At 38.0% G+C, this 6,402-nt stretch overlaps 1 non-coding gene across 1 annotated transcript; it reads right to left on the reverse strand.

The window, feature by feature from the left end:
• Positions 1–3,198: 3,198 nt before the first annotated feature.
• On the reverse strand, positions 3,199–3,270 carry trnae-uuc (transfer RNA glutamic acid (anticodon UUC)). The gene has a single exon. It is a non-coding gene; the product is annotated as a tRNA-Glu (tRNA).
• Positions 3,271–6,402: the final 3,132 nt, after the last annotated feature.

The following is a 6,402-nucleotide window of genomic DNA, read 5'->3' on the forward strand; positions in this document are numbered from 1 at the left end:
AGCAGCGCAAACAGGGGATACAGCTTCTTCTCCCGGAGGTTTCCGATAAATATGTAGATATGTTAGTATGTAATAGAAAGACAGCTGCCCATCCTCATAGTCTAGGTACATGCCCACAATTCCTGGGCAATTGTGTCAGGGGCAGAGGGGTCTCAGGCTTGGTGCAGGTGTACGACTTCTGGATGCTCCTCCAGAGCACCCAGAAACCCTCATAGTGGGTTTCTGAACTTGCTCAGACTCAAATCTGAATATCGACGTCCGAAAGGTCTTAGAGAGGAACAAAAAGCACAATTCATTTGATTAAATTGTTCCAGTATAAATATGGTTACCAAACATGCTTTTAAAAATATACTTCCATGTAGATGGTACCCTACAGGGTAGTGTTGGAACAGTGTGTATAGGCTTAGCGTCATCTTGTGGCCCCGCCCCCTCCTCAAATATCTTGGTGTTTGTGTGTTCGTCTTTGTTGCCACACCCTCTCGTGTCGTTCGCCTGTTCTCTGTTATGTGTAATCGGCTTGGGTGTATATATGTCTCGTGTGTCATAGTACATGTGTTGGTGTTTGAGATGTGCATAGTGTTTGAGCTTTGTTGTATGTTTTGCATGTTTGCAAAAATAAAAGTGCGTTTCATCGTGCCTCGTCCCTGCATCCTGCTTATCCTCGCAACGTCACAACTAGACCACTTTAGATGTAACTTAGAACCTCCAGTGACCTCTGTATGTGTTTCTTTAGTTGTATGAGCTCCACTGGAGGACTCTGAATAGTTGACAATGGAAGAAGGGTATATCAGATTCACTCCTTCTGCGTCGGTGTGACAGATTAACACACTGCATTAACGTTTAGAAATAAAAACATATGGTAAACACAGTCTAGAAAATATTACCATGTAACAATTCATTCAGTATATGAACTGTTTTCTGTGTCCTTATGTCTATAAATTAAAAGTAATAAAACATTTAAATGATAAATAAATTACAATGAATGTATAAATGTTCACAAATAAGAAACTACATTGGTCTGCACTTTTCTCCACAGATTCAAGGAACTCATGAAAGTTGGAAGCTATAGAAACACATAATACAGAATTATAGACTGTGTGAGCAGAAAGATCACTGTGATGTTCTCATATCTAAAGCACTCAAAGCATTGATGTTATGTAAATGAACTGTGATCTGATTGGTTTAAGGAAATAGATTCACCTACTTTGAAGTTCAAGTTTTTATCAAAAGGTTAGAACTGGTTGACTATACTTTGTCTGTCCTGCAACAGGAAATTTAAACATTTATATCCAAAGTATTATGCGATACAAATCAATTCAAGACTACCCGTTATTGACCGCTAGATGGCGGAAGATACGAAGAAATAAATGAGTCCAGCTCCTCCTGCCCGACTTTACGGTGAGACTCTGCTTTTACGTCATTAAAACGCTAAAGAAAAAAGGTCGCCATATTTGTAGTTCCACAACGTGAAAAGGCGTCATTTTGTATGCCGAAGAATGAATAAACACCATGCCATGCCTTGAAGTCGACGAAATTGCAATTTATTTAGCTAGCCATAAGAATAAGAATAGCTGTTTAATTTACATAATCACAAATATATTGCATGTACATACAGCTACATTTCAGTCGATAATTGCTGCACCTGATACAAGGATAGGAATTTCAATTTATTCATACTGGATAGAAGAATCATTAATGGCTGTTGAGCGAAGCACTTTCATTGAAAATTCATCCACCAATTTAATTTTTTTTTGTTGTTGTTGTTTTTTTTTTTTGTAACCAGAAACAGGGCACATCAGCCAGGAATACATTCCAGCTGTGAACACTGGCTGTGATTCATTACATTTTGGCAATTGTGAAAACAAACTGGATGATACTTCTAAAAGTAATTGTGTTTGCAGTTTATTTGCACAGTTACATGAACAACACTGGTAGCATAGTCAACAGGCTTGATGGTTTTCCAGTGCACGACACTGTGATATCAGGGCTGGCCCAAGCCTGTGTGCAGCCCTATGCAGAAATCTGAGCTGCCACTGACATAACATAGGTAAAAAACAAATAGAAATAAATACATGGTCTTTGGCACCCTCTTGGCGGCCTTAGCAGTCTCTCATTTTGCTTATACGGCGGGACAATTGTTCTGCTGTTATCCTACCTATTGAGCAGTCCTACCTAGATTTAATGCACTTATGTACATCACCCTTAGTCCAGGTTTCTGGTGTTTATTTTAGATGCATTTTTGGTTGTATATATTATAATTAGGCTACTGTGGACAATTGTATACCATATAGCTACAGCACCTGTACTTCACACACATGTAGTAATCGGATCTAGAAAGTTGCCAACCCTATTAAAATATTAGGTTTATAGTATAATATTTGAATTAAACAGACAAAGTGTTAATCACAATCATTTGCATGATGATTAAATCTTGAACCAAAAATGTATCAGAGAGCTCTAGTTTTTTTTACAGACACACACCCAATAAAACTGTGCTTGACCATTTCTTGCCCTCTATATCATTCTCTGCAGTTTACTGAGAAAGACCTGACACTGGGTAATGCCATTGTCTATTCGAAGGCCAAAACAACAACAATCTTGGTTATCAAAGACTCACTCCACCCTGACCACAGCCTCTTCTTTTAGAAGCCATGAGAAAACCACCATCGCAGCTTGAGAGCACAAATCTAGCCTCTTAAGAGGTGTTATGTTCCACAAGCAGTTCGATATCTCAATGTGGTCCACATGAAAGCAATTTTCTTTCCATGAGTGCAAAATGCACTTTTAATGCCTGATATTTCAGCCACTCATTTCTCTCACTACATGACAAAACTCTCAAAACCTTTCTCCAAAAGCACTGAATGTTATTCTAACCATTTATGGCCTTTCTCCATTCATGTACACAAAGTCCAGTATGATTCCAAATGTCATCAAAAGATATATCTGTTTGTAGCTGAGCAACTTATACAATGCAATCTTTCTTCTTTGTGTCAAATGAACTTAACAATTGAAACATCCAAAACTGGCTGTGTTACTTGCCAACCTACTGGTGTTTGGACATGTGGGATTACTTGCATGTCGCTTTCAATAGCTCAGTTGGTACAGTAGAAGTAATAACTGTCGGCTCAACTCCGACTCACACAAACTTTATGTTTTAATGCAGAATCTGTCATTTTATATGAGCATAAAAAGAGGTTTTTCCCTGACCGGGAATCGAACCCGGGCCGCGGCGGTGAAAGCGCCGAATCCTAACCACTAGACAACCAGGGACAAAGCTGCAGATATTACATGACAAGACCATTTTTCAAAGTCTGCACTCCTACTATTCTGACAATGTTTGGATGCATACTGGACTTGGTATGCATGGGTGGAAAAAGGCCATAAAGCGAGTTATTTATCTTTGTTCTACAAAAAAATGAAGTTTGCAAGAGTCAGGGCTCTTTTTTACCATCTGGGAAAAGAGGGAACGCTGGTGTCACTAACACATGGAAAGAGCTGTTATATATTCCCCATTTGTCTCCTTAATGTTTCTGACATTTTAGCCACTCATTTCTCTCTCTACATGAAAACACTCTAGAAAATGTTCTCCAAAAAGTACGGAATGTTATTCTAAGTACTCGGAAAATAGTCTTTTCCTCCCCCTTCTGACGCGTGAACTTATAGACGCCCTTGATTGCACGGTGTCTCTGTAATTGACAGGGGAGAGAGCGTATGCCACTCCCTCTCTCCCTAAGAGTACAGCCAATTATGCTCTTCTAGACTCTCGGCCACAAATGGCTGTGACACCATCAGTTTCAAAGTTAAACACAACTCCTATAGTACTAATAAAAGCTTCACACTCAGCTCAGCTGGGGCATGGCAGACACTGAAGGAAACTCCTCACTTCACTCTCTTCATCTGACCAGTCATTAAGCTCCACTGGTTTCTTCACTGTTTGGAGTTTCAGCACTTCTAGGAAGAGGGAGGTCTTTCTCTCTGAGGTCTATGTAGCAGACTGCAGATGCTGACTGGTAAACTGGTTGTAATGCTGGAAGGACACTCCTGCCTGTTTGAGTCTCAGAGTCCTTCGCATGAGAGTACATATCCAGCAGGAAATCTTGTTCATCATATGCATATGACATCAGTTTCTTTATAGGTCTGTTAATAGTCTCTCTCTGATGAATAGCTGGTTGCAGACTCAGGTTCAGCAGAATTTTTTTTTTTAATTTTCCCACTTATAGGAATCTGTCTGATCCTGTGTTGAATCAAACCTGCAAACACAACAACCCATTTATTAAATTTTTTTCATTTAGGTTTGATTAAAAATAGCTTTATTGTCAAGACTATCCTGTATAATATTGTGGAATAATTAAAAGACAGGTTTAAAGTTTAATGCAAAGAAACAGCAAAGGTCATTTGAAGATGTCATTTATCAGAACACTGGACATAGTGATTTGTAATTTTAGAATAGAATCCCTTTATTTACTAAAGGTACACAGAAATGTACACAGGTACACAGAAACTTACTGTATGTAAAAGTGCAAGAGTTCAAAGCAGTATAAGTGCAGATAAAAACAACTACAGTGCCACTGCAGCTTTTAATGCTGTTTCAGTATCAGGGTCTTCAGGAAGGCTCCACCTGGCAACCCTGAAGTGCCTTGCTATGCTTAAAACTGCACACACACACACACACACACACACACACACACACACACACACACACACACACACACACACACACACACACAAAAACAAACAAACACTCAACAAGGTGAGTTCTGCTTATTTGTTATTGGAGATTTGTTAAGAAGGCTGATCGCCATTTAAAATTAGATTTCACACACTAATTGTTACACTGGTGAGTTTGAGGTAGAGATGCACTTTCATTAATACTGCTTACACTGTGTTTCTTTATCACACGCATGGACGTGTTGAAGCATCTCATATGCATGGAACACTACTACTCAGAGCATTGGATGAATGAAAACAGAAGCTATCTGGCTCACACAATGTTTTAAATGTGCCAAGGGAAATTCCAAGTGTGGCCATCCTTGAGTGGAGTGGAAGATAAATACGTTTTTTGTCTTTCAAAGCAGCTGTAAGAGTTAGTGGGTCTCATGCAAGAATATTTTCATTATGCTACATTTATTTTGAATTCTTATAACTGTGCCACATCAGATTAATCTTTTAAATTCACCAAATTATCATAATGTTTGTCCATTTGTTCAAAGTTTGCATATAATACTGTGTATCTATAAATTATTGTATTTGATAATTGCCCCCAAAATGTCTTATAAGGCTAAGTGCCTTCCCTGTTTTCATCTCTGGGTAAAAGGAGCCAATTTCCTAATCTGAGGGATTAATAAATGAAAACTTCACTATGACATCATTAGTAGTGGAATTAAGATCTGTTAAAGGCAAGAAACAGAAAACCATGTTACTCTATTTGTTCATGTTGTCACATAAGATCCCCACTATCACGTAAATAAATAAGATATGGTCTGATAAATATATTAAAACACATAAATAAGATATGGGGTGATAATTATAGTAAAACACATAAATAAGATATGGTCTGATAGTTAGATTTTCAAAAAGCTTTATAAACCTTGATAATTATATTCATAAAGAAAAAAGGTGTGTAGTTGCGCTCAATCCAGGAAAAAAAAAAAGAAAACATATCCTGTAGGTGCATAAAGTAAATAGTAGAATGTAGCTTGCACATTACCAGAAGGAGAATCAAGAGGTTTTGTTAAGTTTTATTGCATTAGTGTGTTAGCTGTTGTGTATGATATCAGCCCGTGAAACAAGATCAAGTGTTTCATATTTCAAGCTGTCGCCAGCGCTCAGAGCTAGTTTAAAACACGTAAATAAGATATGGTTTGATAGATTCAAATACAGTCTCACTAAAGAATGGCCATAAATGACTATAATGAGGTGAAGGGGAGGACAGATGAGAGAACATTTGTCCTGACAGGTGATGTTACACTGACAAGTGCTGGAATGGAGCCTGTTAATTTGGACATTGGTTGTCAATATCAACATCACAAAGTATTAATATTGCAGTGTTTTGGGATTTAAAATAGCATTGACATATGGAGGCCCATGTATAATAATAATAATAATAATAATATTAGTAATAATAATTGTTAGAAACTGGTTCAAAGTGACCAGTCCCTCAGGTTCGATCTTGTCCAAGTTACCCTCTGCCCTCTGTAGCCGGATCCGGAGAAGTCAAGAGATACTGACACCAAGGTAGTGAATCAAGAGAGTTCCACTTTATTGAGGAAAGCACAGAGTATATATGTGTCCTATATCTACTATCTAAATCTACAGTATGATGGGAAAAGTGAGGCATGTTCTAAGGGTCTACGTAGAAAGGAAAGAGACAAGGTTAGTAAAAATTAGATGTTCTTTGCATGA

The sequence above is a fragment of the Electrophorus electricus genome, unplaced genomic scaffold (genome assembly GCF_041902795.1).
Source record: "Electrophorus electricus isolate QZ-2024a unplaced genomic scaffold, ASM4190279v1 Scaffold48, whole genome shotgun sequence".
Taxonomy (NCBI): Eukaryota; Metazoa; Chordata; class Actinopteri; order Gymnotiformes; family Gymnotidae; genus Electrophorus; species Electrophorus electricus.